The sequence below is a fragment of the Meleagris gallopavo genome, chromosome 3 (assembly GCF_000146605.3).
Source record: "Meleagris gallopavo isolate NT-WF06-2002-E0010 breed Aviagen turkey brand Nicholas breeding stock chromosome 3, Turkey_5.1, whole genome shotgun sequence".
Taxonomy (NCBI): domain Eukaryota; kingdom Metazoa; phylum Chordata; class Aves; order Galliformes; family Phasianidae; genus Meleagris; species Meleagris gallopavo.
The window spans coordinates 49,556,264-49,577,215 of NC_015013.2; positions in this window are offsets into that span (position 1 = coordinate 49,556,264).

A 20,952-nucleotide genomic window follows, 5' to 3' on the forward strand; every position below is an offset into this window, starting at 1 on the left:
AACTGCCAGTGTAGGTTTGCTGAGAATGAGGCTGATGGGACAGCCCTCCCTGCCCAGGAGAGGTGTTAACAGCAGTCAGCTATGCTGCTTCTTTTCCTCCCACCCTCGGGTCACTGTGCAGCTGAACCCAGGAGCTGGATCTGTGTGTAAGGTGGTATTCCTTGCAGCATGCCTGTGCACACAAGGTAGGATAGCTCCAGGCAAACATCCCTGGGAGATGCTATCAGGCCCCTTGCTCAAAGCACCTTTGTGCTGTGCATCCTCACATCTGATATGTCAGCCTTGTGCTTGTGCTTGTCTTTGGCACCACACCCTCATTCTTCTAGAGCCTTCCCTTGCCCACAGAATGGTATCTGGCTAACATACAGGGAGTTACAGGAACAGAAATTGCTATGGTATGTGGGAACAGTGGATAATCTGTTGGGATTATACAGATGTTGTCACATGCCTTTGAAAAGGAGTTTCATTTTCTCCCTTTAGGCTGTTTTTAGCATCCTTGGTACCCTCATAGCTGAACAGAGCTTGCAGAGACACCATCTCATTAAGCAAGGAATTTTCATTTCTGTGCTAGCCCTGCTGACCCCATGCAGGCTCATTCGTATGCTATGGATGCTCAGGTAAGGGCTCAAACAATGCTGTGGGCCTTGCACCAGCCCTTTGCTGTAGAAAAGTTACACTAATTGTGCCAATTTGGAATTTAAGCTAATGTAAGCATACACCCCTTCTGCCTCTCGGGTTTCAGCCAGTTGCTCATCACTCCCTCCTTTGGGAGCTGATTTTGGGTACTTGAGTTTTGCCTTTGCCAGAGCTGTGTTGCACCTGTGTTATTGCCAGACCCTCACTGAGAACAAAAATATCCTGTTTCCTTCGCAAGTTTTAAAGCAGAACAACTTTTTTGGTTGGCAGGAGGCAGATCTTACAGATCTTACACTCCTTTTGTTCATGCCTAACTGCCTCTCATCTCCCACCACCAGCTATGTGGAGACAAAAGGCTTGTGATGGGAGAGAGGGATGAGAAATTGAGGATGATGTGGGTTGGTGGCCAGCACTGGGATGGAGATAACAATCTTAAATGGGTTTTTGCATGGAAACTCAGCCAGTCTTCAGGTTCTCCAGCCTCACTGAATGACTGCATTCTGCCACCACGTCCTTCCTTCCTCACAGCAGAGTTGCACAGGTCTACTGTGAGCTAGATAGGGTTCAGCAGCCAGTCCTTGCAACATTAAGCAGATGCCACACTGAACAATACCTGCAGTCTGTTTCTTCTTCCTTCCTCTACACTCTCTTTCTTATAAATCCACTCCTGGGAACTAAAATATCCAAGAATATGTTTGATCTCTCACACGCCATATTCTACTTGTACATTAACCTACAGAGAAGAACATACAGTGTCAACCAATCTAAAACATGGGGAATTAGTTTATAAAGGTCTTTAGCTTTTGTTTTTAACTAGATGTGCAACATTCTCATTATCAAAGGGACTATACTTCAACAGCAACAGCTAACTGCAAATATTTGCAAATCTTAATTCAATCCACTCATATTAGTGGAAACATTTCTAGTGTCTTCAGCATGCCATGGATTAGGCTCTTGTTACTGCATTTGTCTGACCAAGAGCATTGTGCTTCAGGCACGTCTGCAAAATCCTGTAATCCTTGTGTGGCCTTCTAGCTAAGGGAGTTATCATCCTAGTGGGGGAGCTAGAAAACCTACATGGAGAGAGACTGGTAGTTGAGGGTACAAATCAGCAGAAACCAGTCTAGCAGCAAATTATCCACTCTAGGTGGAAGCAAAATGCAGAGAAGATAGGCAAAGATAGGGCTTGCTGGGAGTTGGTTCCTCTTCCTGGCAATGTTTGTGAAATATGTGCTTTCTCTTGGATATAGGTGTCTGTGTGATTAGTACTTTAAGACACCCACAGGTCTGGGTGTTTCAGTTCATTAAAACATGCAGGATTCTAATTGAATGTTTTCACCTTTTTGTGATTTACAGAATCATCTACACTTTTTCATGGTCACTAGGACTCCAAAGTGGTGGAAATGTTTTGAGAACGATTTGCTTTTTGGGGGCATTTTTTTAATGACTCTATATTCCCCTAATGTCTAGATGTCCAGGTGCTGAAGTGCTAACCAATCATCTGATGCTATATCCATTGCCATCACCGGTACTTTCCCTATGCAGCCTTTTCTGCCCTAGACTGCTTTCATTAATCCTAGTCACTAATTCTGATGATTTTTCTTCTTCGTCATTCATTTTACTTTTTCTAACCTAGAATTAACCGGGCTTACCTCTGATTTTTAAGCTCTGCTTTTCTCCCTCTGGTGCTTGCTACTTAGCTGGCTGAGATTGTCCTACTTACCAGGAACCATTCCTTTTATGGAGAACACAGACTCCTGTCTAGAGGTTGAAGGTCTAGTGGGCAACAGAGTACCAGAAAATCATGGATAGCAATTCTAAGTGTAAACCCTCTTGGTGAGTTTTGTTTAGCAACACTGAGTTAAGTCTGTAGTAAGTTTAGGTAGAAGTAGAAAAAAAAAAATTTAGAAAGTGTACATTATCTTTAGATGTTTGGAGTGGCAAAATTAGTTACTTTTTCAGATACAGCTCAAAGCTACAGATCTAAAAGCATATTAAGCCATATATCATAAGAGATTGAGACTCTTTTTGGATAGGGTGGCTATCTAGCATGATTCCCTTGGTCAGAATGGATCCACTGCATAAAGAAAGGTTGTGGTGCTGGATAATAGTCTTGCAGATGGATTATTTGGAAGTCAGTGGCTGTCTGTGCATACCTCTTTTTGCAGAATGAGGTGTCCTATGACCTAGAATTTACTTGCACCTCATAAGGGAAATGAACGGTTGTGTTAGATAGTTCAACATCTACAATGTCAAGAGAAAACCATTAAAATATGCATTCTACAGTGAAGCAGCTTTTTCTAGCTAGCTTGTTACTTATTTGGGGCAAAACCAAACTCACTGTTGTTAGAGAGAGTTGATTCCTCATAATGGACTGTCAGATTTGTCAGAAGTTGTGTGGAAAACATGCCAACAAAAAGAAAAGGATCAGCAGATTGAAAAGGAAGGTTGGAAGGTTGATAGCTTTCCTACAGGGCTTTGGTTTTCATTTTTATTGAGGATTTTGAGGCTATTACTAATCTTTTCCATGCTAACACATCCCAAAACTGTCTGTAACAATTAGTCAAGGTGAGTACCACAGATTTCTTCTGCTGAGCTGCAGTATAACATCTGGCATTTGCTAACAAACAGCAAATTAGCTTTCTGATTTGTAGGGCATATTTGTCTAGAAATAGAAAGCTCAATAACAGGGTCATGAGGTCCAACTATAAATCCAGTCCTAAAAGTAGTCTCACCTTCTTTTAAATGAAAGTAAATCTTGTGAATGTTAGAGAAATGTCAATATAAAACAGTAAGGATGTTTATTCACCTTCAGATACTATAGCAAAACAGGAATCATCCTCTATCTGTTTGGCCAGTAGAAGATTCTTCCAACCTGAATGAGCCAGCTTTAGTGTCACTGCTTCTGAGGTTGCTCAGTCTTTCAGTTGTCCTACTAGCTGAATGTTAAAGGTGCCAACTCTCCCAAATGTGTGCTTTCAGGATGGAAACATCTGCCTTCCTCAGGTAAGTGTTGACCATCAGTCTTAATTGGTACAGTTCAATGAACTCTGAGGGGATGCTTTGTCCTTCTTAACACATAAAATATTGTCACAATATCAAATATATTTAAAGAATCCAAATGACATCTCCCTGAAGCATCTTCAGTCACCTGAGTTGTATGCATACACTCTTCTGTCCAATGAGAAATATTTGCCATGTGATAGCTTACAGCTATATTCATCGACTTTGATGTAGCTTCAGGAGCTAACAACTTGTCTCCAGATATCTAATTTGCTGTTAGTATTGACTGATTTGCCTACTATTGCTTTCTACAGTTTTATAGACATCCATTTCTCATCCACACTCTCTGCTATTAACATTTTATTAAATATGGAAAGACAACCTTCATGAGTTGTAGTTACCACACAGCATGTTTGTTAGCCATGTCTTAGATGTTAACGCAACCTGGAGAGTGCCTGTGATGGTCTCAAATAGACAGCATCAGCAGGATAATGGAAAATAAGGTTGAAGCTTATCTGCTGTGAAAAATTAACAACTTCTTTACACCTTCTCTTTCTTGGAACTGCAGAAAGAGAAGCATGAGAGAAACTGGCCTCAGTTTCTTTCTATACTCAGTTATGCTTGACAATGATGCAGGCAAGTTTCACTCTCTCAGGACATATTTGATAGGTAAGTATTATGAAGAACGAGTGATACCATTTAGCAAACATAAGACAGAAGTGATAAGCAACAGGAACAATAAACTTTCTTCCTTCTATTAGCATTTATTTTTTTCTCTCCAGTGGATTTTGACAGAAAACATGTTACTGCGTATTACAGAATTGACATTTTTTGTCAAACTGGCTAAAAGTGAAAGCCAGCATCCTGTATGACAATTCTTTCCTACCTGCCCAATAGTAATTCTAATCAACACAGTGATCAGGAAGTAATTAAACTGAGGGCATGCTGGCAAGGATATACAAACTCTTATTTTTTTTCCAGACTTAAGAACATGTCAGCTAGGCCTGTCTTACAAGATTTGCTTCCTGTGCTCACAGAGTAAAAAGGCTGATGGATTTTAACATTTCATATTTTTACATCTCCTCTTTTTAAAAAATCTATATTCAAAATTTTAAATTAAATTAAATTAAAAGACTGGCCATGTAAGGAAAAAAATCAACAACAAAACTCCTAATGACAGCAGTAAAAGTAACAGGAGATTAATAGAAGGGGCTCACCCTTGATTTATGCCTTTACAATTTCCTCTAATGAGGTACAATGTTGGGTAACTGGTGTCATGTGTAGTGTCATAGCTCATCATATTCATTCGAGGGTCTGTCATGTCACATAGTGTAACAGGAGATGACGGGTACAATGAGAGACTGTCAGCCTAGAAGCCTTTTCTTGATATTTATTTTCATGCATAAAGGTTTAAAATTTATAAAATATTCTAGTGGTGAGTTAAAAGGAGGAGGAAGGAAAGAAAAAGGGCAAGGAGTGAAAAATAGTCTTTACAAGACAGGTATCAGGGCAGGGCAAAAGGCCAAACATCAGAAACATCAGTCAGACAGACAAGCTGAATCCCTGTCACCTTAACTTACAAGATTAGCTGGGCAAGAACATTGGTGCTGCTCAGAATTTGAACCCCAACCTCTGGGACTATTCAGAGTAGGTTCTGGTTCAATCCAGTATTAGTTGATTCAGCCTACACCTGGGAAACTTTAATTCAGGTGTGCATTTTCGTTACTAATTCCCTTCATGTCCAGGTCCAGCTCTGAACAAAAGATTTTGTACTTCCCTGTGTCAGGCCAGAGCTGTTGGTGCTGGAGGGGAATGGAGTCATCCTTCCAAACCTGCCCAAAGGCCTTTGGCAGGCAAAGGACTCAACCAATGCAACTTGAGGCATGTCCACATCTGGCATTTGTGGTTTCTGCACATCCTGCACCCACTCAGCTGCAGCTCCTGTTGCACAAGCAGTGTGCGCACAAATCTTAGCAACCCCTGAGTAAGCTGCTGCCATACCACACTACCATGTTTCAACATAAGTGTCAAGAGAATCGGATCAGGCATCCTGTTGCGCACTGCTCTGCTGCTCTATGAGGGCCAGCATGGAGACAGTACAATCTAGGGATGGAGTTATGTATCTCCCACCATTCCTCCAGTTTAATTCCACCATCTACATCCCTCAGATTCATCCCACCATCTACACTCACTTCTTGTGAGACAGTAAACACTATTTCCCAAGTGGCATCTTGGAGGAGACTCAGCTGAGTGCTGCAGTTCTCATGGTGACAACAGGTATGTGTTAGCACAACTACTGTCAGGTTATGACTTCATGACTCAGGACATCCCCAGTGAAGCCTGAAATCAAGCACATATTTCTCTGGGATTGTTCTTCTGGGATTTTTCTGGGAAGGCAACTTCAGAGCTAAGCCAAAATACTGCTCTACTGGGGCAGGATGCTGATGCTGACCCTCATGTCCACAGTGGTGGAGTAGCAGCCACTCCTGGGCTTCCATCCTTGTGCCAGAGGCACATGGATATCCTTACCTGGAGATATGTCATACTACTAATGATGTGGCTGTTTCTTCAGCTTTTTTGAGGGGGCTAGCTTACTGTCTGGATAAATGCTTCTTACAATGTGTTTGGCTGGGAACACAGAGATTTTGCACACTCATAGCAACTTCAAGGACAGAACAGATTGAGAAATTTGATATTAAAGCTGATGAGTGCCAAGAAGCAGATGTGTCTTGTAGTGGTTCATTTTAATTTGCAGAGTTTGTAAGCCTAAGAACAAAACTTTCTGTGTGTGCAGAAAGGGGAAGGTGAAAAAGGTGCTGAGTAACTAGAAGCACCATTGCTTAGAGTATACAGCTGACAGTGAATTGTGCTGCTGTGTTACAGTACATGATACTGAGAAACTTATATGTGACTTTCTTTTTAGCTTAAATTTGCCATGAATACTCTTCATGTGTGAGTTCAGCAGTGCACTTACTATGGTTCATATAGGGATGCTTGTTTACTCTGTCAGGGATTTTATTTCACCGAACTTTGATGCTTTAATGAACTACCTACAATGTAGAGCCAAAACTGTAAAGTTTTTTAAATTGTAAATAAAACTAAATGATGCGTGCAATAGAAAATACAAGAAAAATTTAACAAGGAAAAGTTGGAAACTCTATCATATTTATACTAAACCCTGAGACGCAAAAACCTCCATGGGGTTGCTCTCAATGAGTTCCCAAGACACCTGGCAAACACCACTCATCATTGGCCTCAACCTGGACAGATTGCTGTTGATCACCACCCTCTAGCTGCACCATCCAACCAATTCCTTACCCTCTGAATAGTCTGTACTTCATATTTCCAAGTTTGCAGCACTTCTGCATTAGCATAAAGACCTCAGAAGGTAGCATGAACACAGAGGAGTGAGATGTAGTTGTGAAATTACTTGAAGTCCTATGGAACAGATTTGAAAGAGAGAGGGGAGATATTGTTGTGGGATAAGCAGGTCTCATGAAATTTCACATTAGCTGAAAACAGAGCAAATTTGTGAAACTGTGAGGCATAGTACTTCAGTACTTTTCTCCATCTGTTGCTATGACAGAAGTTCTTTACATTCAAACTGCTGATTAATCTATGCAGAACTACCATTTTTGCTAAAAGTGGACTTGGAAAAAAGGACTGAAAATAGAATAGGAGAGACACAGTCCAATAATTACCATCAAAGAGTGAATAATTGTGTCCTGCTGCTGACACAACAAACTCACTTAGCGATGGAACGATATTTAGGAGAGGAAATAGAGGGAGTATATATGTAGAGTAGTTAGGAGAAGGCTAAATCAACATGCTAGTGTGCTGGCAGTTCCCTGGAATAAGGTGTTCCTGTCCCCTGCATCTATAATACATTGATACAATAGCATGCGATCGATTGCAAAGGCCTGTATCTATAGATCTTGTTAGGGTAATATTTGTATTAAGCACTTTGCTGTTATTAAAGTTTACTATAGCTGCTCTAAACACTGAAGCAAAATTCTACTACCCTGCTATTTGTGTCAGCTGAACTTTCCATGACCTGTAGCTTAGTTAACTGCTTCGTATATTACTTTATATGGATCACTGAAGGAAAGCTTTTCTGTTCAATAAATATTCTTCATAGATATTTTCCTTTTTTATATATTTATTTGTTACTTTAAGGAAAACTAACAAAGATAAAAGATTCTTCTGCTGTTTGTTGCCGTGTTATTCTTCCCATTCTGCTTGTGAAATAAGGAGATGGAAGATGGAAAGCAGCGTAGGATTTTTGCAGTCAATAAATAGGATATACACCTTGGCAGATAATCCTTCTGTCCTGTGAGCTTGTTGTCTTCTGTTTGGGCAGAAATATTTCATTTTCACATACATTTATACAGTTAAGAAATGGTATCTTTCCCTTAACTGTTTAAACATGAAGTATGCACTCAATCAACTGAACTTTAGACCAGATCTTTGACTGCTGTAATACAGTGTACTTTCACTAGGTGTATCATAGTTTATACCAATTAAGTATTCAATTCATTGTCCAGTTCTCTTCCAGATAAATCTATTGACACTACACTTTTGTTAAGATTACAAGTGGAGTTTAAGGCAGACAGAAGAGCATTACGTTGATTGATACTTTGCAATGTATTACAGATCTTGTTCCAAGAGGGTGTTTGGGCTGATCACTCTGCTCCCATCTGCCAAATATGAGTTGCTCTCCCTCAGTGGAAGTGCTCCTGGGAGCCAAGAATTGTGCATGTTGCCATAAAGAATAGGCCATCCATCTTGTACTCTTTTATAAATTCGTGTCTCTATGCCACAGTACCTAATTTTTTTAACATATTTATCCTTGTCAGAACCCCAGAAGATAGGAGTGCTATTTTGATGTAATGGAGGAAGAATTGAGGAGTAGCAAAAGTAGGGAAATACTCAGGAGATCTGGGATGGAAAGCAACAAAATTCCCATCTCCCAGGCATGCTTCAGAGTCATGTACTCTCTCCTAACTCTCCTAGCATCTTTAATGAGTCACAGTACTTACAGGAGCAAAGCCACAGTAACTGTATATGACTATATGACCCTACTGCTTTTTATCTAAAGAAAGAGCTTCATAAACAGCATGTGTTCACTGGATTTATCTGTAGCTTTTTGCAGGTGGAAGAAACATTAGTTTAAATGAGATTCAGATTGTTAGTGGAGCCAAAGAAGATGTATTTTTCTAGCACTTCATAAAAAGTTATTGCAGTTGAAAAATATGGATGTTTTCCATTGTCTCTGAATTATCTAACACAAGAGTGTTCATTTGGATCATTCAACCTGTACTAAAGCAGGTGCAAAACTTACCCTTTTGTGGAAAATCTTCCTGCTAGATAAAAACCAACAATTTTAGCATTACCAGCAGCTTTCCTACTGCTTCCTGGCAGAGGGCAAGAGGAGCAGTTCCCTCTTCACTGGCTGAGATGCCCTCTCCAGCAGTGCAGGATCCATGCTTTGGCTCTTCCTTTCTCCCATCACATTTTGAATAAGAAGGCCTATCACCAAGTCTTCCCACTAAGCAATTGGCAGCTCACTCTCCCAAAGTATTGCTGTAATATAGCTTTGGAACAGAACCTCATTCTGAGGCTCTTTTACAATAATATGCTCCCTACTTTATAACCACACTATTAAGAGAGAAGGGAGAGTAAAACAGAAAGAGAAAATGAGGATACAACTCAAGCAAATTCCTTCCATGAGATAAAAAATAACCATGGTATGAAAGTTATGTTGATACAGCACAAATGTATCTTAGACTTAACTGTATATTTTGTATTACATGGTAAAAGCATAACTGTCCATTTTTTATAATTTTATTTCCATACAAAATATGTGGGGAGACAAGTAGCAGCTACATTGCAGATATAAATCAAGCTTGTCAACTCTGGAAATTACAATGGCAAATGGAGAAATACCACGCGTTCATTCCCTAAAACATACGTGCATTCTGCAGCTTCAAGAAAGAGGATATTATCTCCACTCCTTATCTGAATGGGCTAATTGGGTCACAACAGTGATTTCAGCTACTAGAGAAGACACACAGCCATGTTATTATTCTCTATGCAAAGGCAATTATTTTCCAGAATCTGGAGCATTTTTCCAAGGTGATCTTGACTGAAGCAATTACTCACACAAATATATATCTGTTAATATTTAAAAGAATTTTCATCCAACATTGTTTCTTAGCCTATTCTAGCTAACTGATTGACAGATTAAAGAAGAAGAGAAAGAAATCACTGTGAAATAAAGTATGCAGTGTGCATGATCAAGCCTGAGTTTATCCAGAACGAAAAGGTGCATTAGCTTTAAGTTGCTCAATTTGGCATCATCTTTTTCATTAAACTGACACAGTTGTCAGGCTCTTGTGCCTGGAAAGCAGTCATAACAGCATTCAGTTTATTTATCAAATCCTTTGCAAGACACGAACTGATGCAAATCTGTCAGTGTATTCATGTGTGAATCTATTTCTCCATATACCTATCCATCCCATACAGTCTATGGAGAAACATCATAGACATAATAATGAGGGGAAAAAAAAAGACAGAATTCTTCACATTAGTAAAGTAAACTAGGAACTTCAGTAGGATTCTCTTTAATTGGCAAGATAGATAGAAAGATATGACAGCCTGCATGCAGAGAGTTTATTTTTAAAATTCCATTCAGTGTTTCAGTGGAAAGTGTGGGTGTGTTTTGGTGACCAAACATCTCCTAGCCCCTCTTTAAGGAAAATATACTAGTGAGAGTCATCTTGAACCTAACAAGACTTATGCTTTTGTCTTTCAATCAAACCATGTACAAGTTCAAAGTCCATGTTTCTTAGATTGCCATTTAGCAGCATGATTTTGCTGCTTTTGGTGTCAGCATCAAAATCAACAAATGCATTACTGTAAGAACTCCTGTTCAAAGGTTGAAATGGAGAGATTCCATGTAAAACAGTACTTTTTTCATTAAACCTATTTTAAGAGTCTAATTAGGTGATCCTACAGGTTTCTGTAAAGGAAAGTAGAAAGGGATTATTTACAGCACAGAGACATAATAGAAGAGTACCACATTTTTTTCTGCTTTCTGATGTACAAATTATATCCACTCACACTAGATGATTTTCTACATGAGGATGTTAATGCATAGTAATGGTATGATGGACATACTAGGTTCCAAGATGGTCTGTAGTCACTTGCGCTTTGAAAGCAGGAGAAAATACAGGAAGTCCTATGTGAACTGATGAATGGAGATAATTTTTTTCCGAGACACATTTTGCCCACTTATTTGCTCCTTTTTGAACCATGCTGGTCTCCAGAACATGTCATAGTGATTTTGACTATACTATTATGTCTTTGTCCATGTCTTTTTCCATCACACGGGCCTATGTAACTTAATTCTTAGACCTTTCCTAAATAAAAGTATCTCTTCCTCTCCTTTGAAGTGTAACTTACTACCTCTTCACTAAGTTGTTTTTTGCCAGTGCCCAACAAAGCCTGGGCTTGTTCTGTCTTCCAGAAATTGCTTGTCTCATTGAACTTCTGTGTAGCCTATCCAAATACGCATGAACTCCTCTTAGGACCAGGATCTTCCCTTCCTACCTTCTCTGTGCACCTCAGAGAGAAGGATACCCTCCATCCTGCACCATGGTCAGGCTTCTGCCTGGTCTGGGCTCTGGTGAGAGGTAGGTGTTCAGCTCTGTGCTCACCCCAACATAAGCTAGGTCCTTCCAGTGTCAGCAGTGCTGCAAAGCAAATGTTGTATGCCTCAAACAGCTACTAGAAAGTAAAAAGCTTTTACTGTGAACAAGAGGGGTGGAGAGACAGAAGTTATATGGAGTTTTCCTAGAGTTTCTCTCAATCCCTAGAAAGTATTTATAATTAAATAATAGTATTACTAAATAATAATCTAATTAAGAGTCCCCTTGAACACGACTTCTTTGTTACGTACCCACTACATCACCTTTTTACATGCAGAAATATTCTGACCTAATATCATTTTGAAAAAGAAGAAAATAAAATTACCAGCAGCATTGAAGATGCAGATACATCATGCATTTATATCATGTTACGCAGATGCTATGTGTTTTATTTTCAATTCCTTTCCTAATGCAGTATTTGCACATGACTGGCATGGAGTTGACTTTTCAAAGCACTATGCATTATGACTATCCAATCTCTTTCTAGAGTGGTGATAGCTGATTCCCCTAGCTAATAGCTAATTTAGAGTTCATCATTGTGTGTATAATCATACAGATTGTTGTTTTTTTTCTTCCTCAAGTGCTTTGCTTGCATTTATTGAAATTTCATTTGTGATTTTCATTGAATTACATTTGTGATTTTATTGCCTCATCACTCAGAATTCTGAGATACTTCCATAGCTGTTTGCCTTCGCTATTCCGAACAATGTTATGTCATTTGTGGTCTTCATTGTGTTAGTTTTAACATTTTCCACATCACTTTTGACTATTTCGAATGAACAGATCCCAGTACAGATCTTGTAAGACTGCTTTGGTAACAGCTATCCATCAAAAAGCTTGCATTTTGTCCTCCCTCTTTTTTTTCCTGTTTTTCAGCCAACCATTTATCCGTGCTGAGGCAAATAGGCTTTCTTTTCCTTAGCTCAGTTTATTTGAACCCTTGGTGAGGCACTGTTCTACTCAGTCTTCCGACAGACACCTCTATTACATGTCTCCTACTGTCCCTGAGCTGTGCCTTGTAAAACCCATTCCCTGCAGCATTCAACCTAAGACCTTGGGCCTCCTTGATCTCTGTAATGGTTGAAGAAGCCCATGATTTGCAAGTGGGAGCTCTCTGGAATCTTAGCCTTATGGTGATGGTGCATGGTATCAGTGCCAACTGAAACACCACCAAGAGACCCTGAGAGGTTAGATCCAGTACATCTCCATCTGTAGGCACTTACCTAAGCTATGGGGAATTGGATGGCTTTAGGAGCAGAGTGCCAGCAAGGATTTCATTTTGTTTTATGTATGTCTGGTATATCATAGGGTGCTGCTGTTAGAGTAAATATAAGTAATTCTAAGTCTTACTTCTTCTCTTGTGAGGATTCACTGTGCTCCTGAAACTCCTTGATTGGTATACAAGGACCTGAAGGAAATGTCTGTAAGACAGAGGAAAAAAAATCCTCGGTTTTAATCTGTATTCAGGTAAATGTTAATATGTGCCTCTTGAGCTTTCATTTTAGAATACACAAGAATTCTGCAGTACTGCTATCTAGACAAATAGCGTATTTTCCTTGTGAAAATGTTATATATGTTTTTTTCTTTCAACTAATCTGCTAAGAGCCCCATTCAGCCTTTTCTGAATTCTTTGTCTCATTAATATGGGACTCAAATATACAAGAATCAATGACGTCTAGAAGGAAGATAAATTTTTACATGTATTGAGAGCGACGGCAAGATGATGTGAATTACATAGTCTTTGGACTTCTTTGTCAATATGCATCGTATTGCAGAAACAACAAGTTTTAAATCCTGGTAGAGTTAGTCTATTATTTTAATGACTATTAGTTTTGTCCTCTCAGTATGACAACTAATTTGTTATTGTCTTTTTTCCAAAACAGAGAAATATTTAAATGAAAATTTGGTGCATTAAAAATACTCTTCTTAAGCATTGTGTCCCACCCTGCCTCAGCTTGTCATTCCTGTTTTTAAGTATAAGCATGTTTAAATATTTAAGTGAAACAGGGACAATAATGGACATTTGGCCAACCTTTGAGGGCATAAACTCACACATGAGACTTCTGGGTAGGAAAAAAACTGTAATATTTCACTTAACTTGGTCTTCTATGCTGCCAACATTTTTGTATGTAAAACATCTTTATATAGTGGATCTATTCCCGCTATGCTTTTCTAACATGTGCAACAATTTAAATGAGATTTACATGGAGAGTTAGAATGAATAAACATCTACAGCATAAGCTGAGTGTGACAACATACTGCACGCCTTTACAAAAATATCCAGCAATGATCTTAGGATGGAGTTCCCAAACCACTTCAATTACTTATAATTGCCTGCATTAGCAAGGAAATCTCCCTTTTAGATAAAAAGCGACTGCTTATTCTGGCCTGGTAACCTTTCCTCCAAATGCACTGGTACAGCCCTTCCTCTAAATGGCTCTGTTTTCCGTTGTTTTCCCTCTGGGACCAGACAAGTCAAAAGTGGTTGGAAATGTACTGAAAACACTTTCAATTTGTTCCTTCCTTCCTTCCTTCCTTCCTTTCTTTCTTTCTTTCTTTCTTTCTTTCTTTCTCTCTCTCTCTTTCTCTCTCTCTTTCTCCCTTTCTCCCTTTCTCTCTCTCTCTCTTTCTTTCTCTCTCTTTTTCTTTCTCTCTCTCTTTCTCTCTCTCTCTTTCTCTCTCTTTCTCTCTTTCTCCCTTTCTCTCTCTCTTTCCCTCTCTCTTTCTCCCTTCCTTCCTTCCTTCCTTCCTTCCTTCCTTCCTTCCTTCCTTCCTAATAGAGAGAAAGTGGTGCATGATGCCAGGATATGACTCCATTAGAAGCTTTTCCCATTCACCTCCAGAGACGTGTACCCAAATGATAATCTACATAATCCCTTTCTGAGTTTTGTCATGAAAGCAGTGTAAGCACAAAGAGTGAATAACATGCTCAGTAATGAAAAACATGCCTTGGCTATTTGTGCACCAGGCCCCACTGCACATCCAGTGATGGCCATGGGGGTCCTTCTATTAACATGGGGGAAAACAGCTCAGGCATCAGAGTAGTTCCTAACATCAAAGTGAATTAAATACTGACTAGCATTAGTAATAAAGAAATATGGGACTCTTGGGATAAATTCCCAGTGCCTTTGCTCCAGTTTATAGCTCTCTCATCACCAGGCAACTGACCAAAGAGATCATTTGGTGCTTCAGTGGCTGCCTGAAGCATCTTCTGGCTTCTGAGAAACTCTGGCATTAAAGACCTCTTGTATAGAATGTCGGCAGATAATCTTCATGGGCTTTGATTTGTCTGCACCTGTGTTTTGATGTATCTGTATATCCTGCTCAGAATAAAAAAAAATCAGTGCTGAACAGCTGGAAAATTGAACCTGAATCTCTTGAGTTCAATGCCCTACCTGAAAGGCTGGTTTTCATTGCCTGAGTGAGAACTTTGTGTCCTCTGGGCTTGAGTCCGTAGAACAATTTATTTCCATACAGGTTTCTTGCTACAGTCCTATGTCTGCTATAACTTAGCCAGTCATTCACACATTTCTAGAGGTGATGCATATGCAGGTGCATTCTAAACAGCTGCACCCATATCTGCATATTGCATTGGTGGTTTTAGAGCTAATTAACACCTGCAATTATGCTGCACTTTATGCTACAGAGACATGTGGAGAGCAAAGGCATGGATTTGGCCTATCAGTGGCTTGCAGTGTATGAAGAAAAGCAGGAGTGGGGCTAACAGGCCTCCTGCATTGGAACTGTTTGCATGAATTAAGTCAATAAGGTACTATCCCAAGCTGAACCTGAAGCTATATTTTAACAAATTTTTTCTTTTTGTGTGTATGTGTATGTACTGTATGCCTTTCAACTTGGGTCACAGTTGTTGCTATAAATACATTAATATAAATTCATCACCTTAGTGCAAGAGAGTTCATCCTTCCAGTCCATTGCAATATTTTTGCTTGCATCTTCCTGCATCACCGATTCCTGTTTCCTTTCCATATGTTATTCAAAAAGAACTTATTTGTTTCTTTTTTTTTTCCTTATAGCTTTTAATTTCTTTCTGTTATTTAATGCTGTAACTGTTGAGTTTTGTTGGATGTTGCAAATCATACAGCATAAAAACCTTCTGTGAGATTTGGGCTAATAATTTATTGTCATCCTCAGGGATACTTGTGTTTTTTCTTCCCATAAATGAATAAAAGCTCTTTTTTGTTTAAAAGGCAACGTTCTCTTGTGGATAAAACTTGGGAAATAAAGGAGACCTGAATATCTTTCTAAGCCATTGATTTGCCCTGACCTCGGATGTCGCATTTGGACACTGAGTGCTTCTATTATTCCAATAGTCAAAAGTGGACACAAAACACGTGTCCTCCTCTTGCCATATGTGGATAGAAAGCATTAGGTAAGTGCTTTGAATAGCCATTGATTTAATTCTAAAATCTGTTTTACTGCAAGAAGAAATGGTTTTATTTTTAAAAACTTTAAGAAAAGATTAAATGAAAAACAGAGAGGACAGAAAACAAAGGCCACCCAAGTCAAAGGGGAGGTGCACCCTGGTTTCAGCAGGTTTGAAGCAGACCACACTTGCCAATTGTATTAAACAGATGCTGCTGTGGGTCAAATATTCTATATTTCGATAATTACAGTCCACACTATTATAGGATTTATGTGATCCTAAACAAATGGCCCAGCAGAATCCTTTTCCTGTGCAAATATCCACTGAATTCATGGAGAGAAGGAAAAACAATGTGCATCTCTTTCTGGGATCAGGGCTCTATTTCTCTTCCAACATACTGATTGGAGGAACAGTTATTTGGAAGAGTTTGAGTGTCTAAATACCCCAAGAAGACTCATTGTTTTAATTAGCAGAGTGCTGAGGAGCACGCTGCATCCCCCTTTAGCTGAGCTATTCTTTGGCTGTTTGTTCAATTCTCTGGATGCTCCGTCTATGAACATTATAAGCAAGTGTGTCCTTATCCTTACTTTAGAAACTTGTTTGTGGTTCATTATGAGCTATTAGGGAGCACACATCAAGCAATTGTTTTGGCAGAGATACAGGAATTGTTTCACATTTTGGCAGGAACAATTTTCACCTACCAAACACAAGGCTTCATAGTTAGATCTACAACTCCTTTCCTACTCCCAAGCACGTCTTTGTTAGGAGAGCTCCTCTTTCAGGAATGTATGGCAAGTAGTCATTCTTAAAGGAATGACTGTAGCTTTAATGTGCAATTTATTTTTCCCCAACCCCACATTTCCAAAAATAACAGTTCAAAAACTACTTCAGCACATCATAAATTCAAGAACTAGAGAGATGTGTAGGATGTTTTGAAGTAAAGATGTTGTCAACAACAGTGCGCTGTGAGATGAGGGCTGGCTGGAAAACATTACATGAGCAATGTTAAGAAGCTTCTGTGTGGAGCTTCTATTTTAGAAATCTGCAGAGAAGATCTCTGGTTAAGGTTACTTCTTAGTTTGGCATACCATAAAATCCTGTGATCTTTAGCTCTAGTAACTACTACTAATTTTTTATTTTTATTTTTTTGCTAATAAATGTTCCTCAGAGTTTAGATACCTTCCATCTCCTTCCACTTTTCCCCACGTGGTTTGCTTTCTTGGTTATTCTCCCTGTGTCCCAGGCAGAGGCTGTAGATCCCTATTCTGGAAGCATTGTGATGAGAAAGAGTAGCCTGGCAAAGCAGAAAGCTACGCACTCCCTTCCTAATCATAAAGTCATAATTGTAAAATTACCCAACAGGAGGCATGGCTAAAAATGTATTAAGTAGCCCTGGTTTAAATTCTTGACAGTGAGTTTCCTGAGGGCAGAGGCATTATCAATGCCATTTGTCCATTTGTGCCCATCCCAGGAACAAGCCGATTGTCTGCTGGGATCCTCTAGCAAAGTAATAATTTCTTGGAAGGCATCAGTCCACAGCACTCTTGGTCCTAAAAAGTGCTCATCTCAGTCACATCAGCTGAGGAGGAGGCTGGGGATGTGGGATGTTGTTTGAGACATCTGTTGAAGCGCTGGTGAAGAGTCTGCAGATGTGCACGGGGGAGCTGAGGTGACTGTTGTGTCCAAGATGTAACCACACCACAGTGGTGGTTTCTGAGCATGGCACAGCAGAGAGGTCAGGAGCTGCTGCTTCACACTGGCCATTTGTTGAGGGGAACCCTCACCTGCTATGGCTGACAACCACATAATAATTTAATAAATTAATGCAGTTCCAAATAATTTCTAGCAAGTTTTTCACAGAATCACAGAATTGTAGGGGTTGGAAGGGACCTCTGGTGATCATCCAGTCCAACCCCCTGCAAAGCAGGTTCCCTACATAGGTCGCACAGGAAAGAGTCCAGGCGGATTTTTGATATCTCCAGAGAAGGAGACTCCCCAGTCCCTCTGGGCAGCCTGTTCCAGTGCTCTTTTTGAAGTTCCTAGACCTTGACTGAAATCACTTAAGCCCATTCCTATTAACTTCAGCCAGATTTGAAACAGGAACTAGGATATTTTTAAAAGTATAAGAAAGTCATTTCAGACTTAATATTGTTACAGACACGACAGAGAAAGGCACTAATGCCTTCAGAAGTTGCCAGGTAATTTACAGAAGCTGATACCAAGGCAAGGGGATGAGCACCTAGAGACAAATCTGATAACCTGATGCATTACAGGTTTATATCTGTTAATCTGGCATTCGTGAACTTCTGCACTTTGTCAGGGATGACTTCTGTGCTCCCTCTCCTCTTTGTAATGGAAAATGTTGCAACAACTGCACACAGACTCTTTCCTTGTTGGGCTAATTTCAGGCCTTTGGCTGTTTTCCTTCCAGAAGATGGAGAGGTGTAAGGTGAGTGAACAGAGGTGCATGGGGATGCTCAGAACCAGGTGAAACATGATCACCCTAATGCTGGTGATGTGGGAGATTTTGTGTGACCTCATACAGGTATGGCTCCCTGCCCTGCTCAGGGTCAGATGGCCCCAGAATATTTTGGTGTGGCAAACATTTGGTCCAAATAAAAGAAAACCCCAAATATCAGGGAGTTTACCATCAGGATAAAAGGCAATTAAAATCTGCTTGAAGAGGCGTGTTTAGATGATCTTATTGGTGGTTACACAGGCCTTGTTATCACAGCAGTTCATTGCCAGCTAAGAAAAAGTATAAAATAATTAGACTTAAAACCAAATACTTACGTAAGGCAAGGCTGTAGTAACAAGCACTTCGTTTTCTCATCTCAGAGGCAGAACTATTCTGTACTGGGAGAGAGAACACAGATTAAAACCATGTCAGCAAGACACTCATATGCACAAGCCTACTCTGAGAAAGTAGGAAGCAAGGACTATGATCTGCTACTGACTGAAACCAGCTATGGAGAGTAAAAAGCATAAATGTTTTAAATGTGTGTAGGGTTAATAGAGTTGAGCCAGAAATAAGAGAGCCAGTAGAGAAAGGAGGTGAGCTGCAGCTAGGTAGGCTTATTAGTAGATTAATTATCTACCAAACCACACTGATCCTTGTTTATGGTAAACAGTCTGTGTTTAGTAATCAAGTCATTAAATGTGCAAGAAAATCTCCACTTTTCTCCTGGTGGTGGCAGGCACCAGAACCTCCCAAGTTGTTGTCTTGTTTGTTAAAATTCTTGGTTTTGCTATCCCTTGAATAGAGATGAATGTAAACAGCAGGGGTAACTGCCCCCTCTCCAAAATTGTAATGTTCTTAAGAAACAGCTGCATCTGGGTTACTGTACGAATAAAAGGAATTTGTATGACCCTCTTTTTCTGCAGCTCTCCCCAGAAGAAACTGAAGTGACACACATTTCTTGTGAGAACTTCTTAAGGTCCAGGGATCTGGGCTAAAACTTTGTGAACATCTGTTCCGCTGCTTCATCTAGCAGTCCTCCAAAAACAAGAGTGGGAAGTCTTCTTTGATCCAAGGCATCATCAACTGTTTTTCACATCATTCAGTATTCAAACCCTTGCTATCAGTTTGGCCCTGAGTCAACACATGGAGGCCATTCAATGTCTTCACACAAGAGATGATACTCTGAAACTAATTGCTCACAAGCTGCAAAACCTCTCTGTGCATCAAGGTTGCCAAATGGCAACCTTTTACAAGGGTAATGACTCTGGAAAAATCTTACTTCACTGCAGTGTGCATGCAAATTTTCAGTGGCTGAAGACTTCAAACTAAAATCTTCTTTGAAGCAGTACCTGAGCCATTAAATGCTGCAGTCTGTCACCATCAGTTGAGCATAGTATCATCTCCTGTAGTACTGCAGAGGACAGGAGGATGTTAGATATGGTATTAAAGTGGAAGATCCAGCCACTCCGCTTCAGCTCCTGGAGGTCACTGTGGCAAAAGGAAGAAGTGCCCAGTTATCTTGTCAAAACTTACAGCCTATTGCACTCTCTGCTGTCCACCTGACTTGCCAGTACAAAGGTGGTAGAAGAAGGTGGTACTTAGAAGGAGTGGAGTCAGAGGCACTATGAAACAGGCTGGCTGCAGCAGCACTAAGGGACAGTCTCCAAACAGGGGGATCACCTCAGCCCTCTTTCAGGAAACACAGAACATATTTGCTCTGCTTCTAGTAGATTTTACTGAAAATCTCCCACCTTAGAAAAGGAGTAGTGAAAGAGTTAAAAATAATAGTAAGCCAGATGACTACTATATAATAAGATATCAAAAGCAAGCGTAACAATGTCAAATTCTCTGAAATAGCTCAGAAAGCATAAATTTTTGGTGAGGTAAATGATAACTTTATCCTAGTCTGCTTTCTGTTGCATAGAGCAGTGCCAAAAAGCAGAGGCACAGATGAGACTGTATGTGAAGATCTCAGAGTAAACACATTTTAACAGAGACTGAAGATGACAGCTAACACTAATGAAGATGAAATGCTACTACTAGTAATGCTGAAATATAGTGTTCCTAACCTGGAAATCTAGAGGCAGCTGAAGAGGAGTATGAAGTAGTTGTAGGTTGAAGCACCTTCATCTTTGCCTTTGGTACCAAAATGAGATTTTTTCACAGTCCAGCAGCAAAGCTTCTGGAAGCATCAAGTTAGTGCATAGAAAACTGCTTTCTTCTTCTGCTGATCAAAGAACAGTGTCAGAAGTTGGAGAAACACAGTAACTAGCAACAGGATGAGAGATAATGGCCCGAAGTTTCTCCAGGGGAGGTTCAGGTTGGATATTAGGAAAAATTTCTTCTCAGAAAGAGCGGTGAGGCACTGGAAGATGTTGCCCAGGCAGATGGTGTTCAAGAACTATGTGGATGTTACACTGAGGAACATGGTTAGTGGGCATGGTGATGATGGATTGATGGTTGAATTAGATGATCTTAGTGGTCTTTTCCAACCTTAATGTTTCTATGATTCTGTGTTTTTATGAAACTACTCCATGTCTCAGGCAAGTTTGTCTTCTCCATGCCTCTCCTTTAGCCCTGGTATGGGTGGTTCCCTGCTCTTTCAGGCCTTATTTCCTGAAGGGATTTCCAGGAAACAGATTGAAAGGTCCCATCTGGAGATCAGATGCACAGCAAAGACCATCTTCTCTATTCTCCACGCTCTATTTGATACTTCTCATCCAAAGCAGGAAAGGCTGGAGAGTTACTGGGCAGGAGGG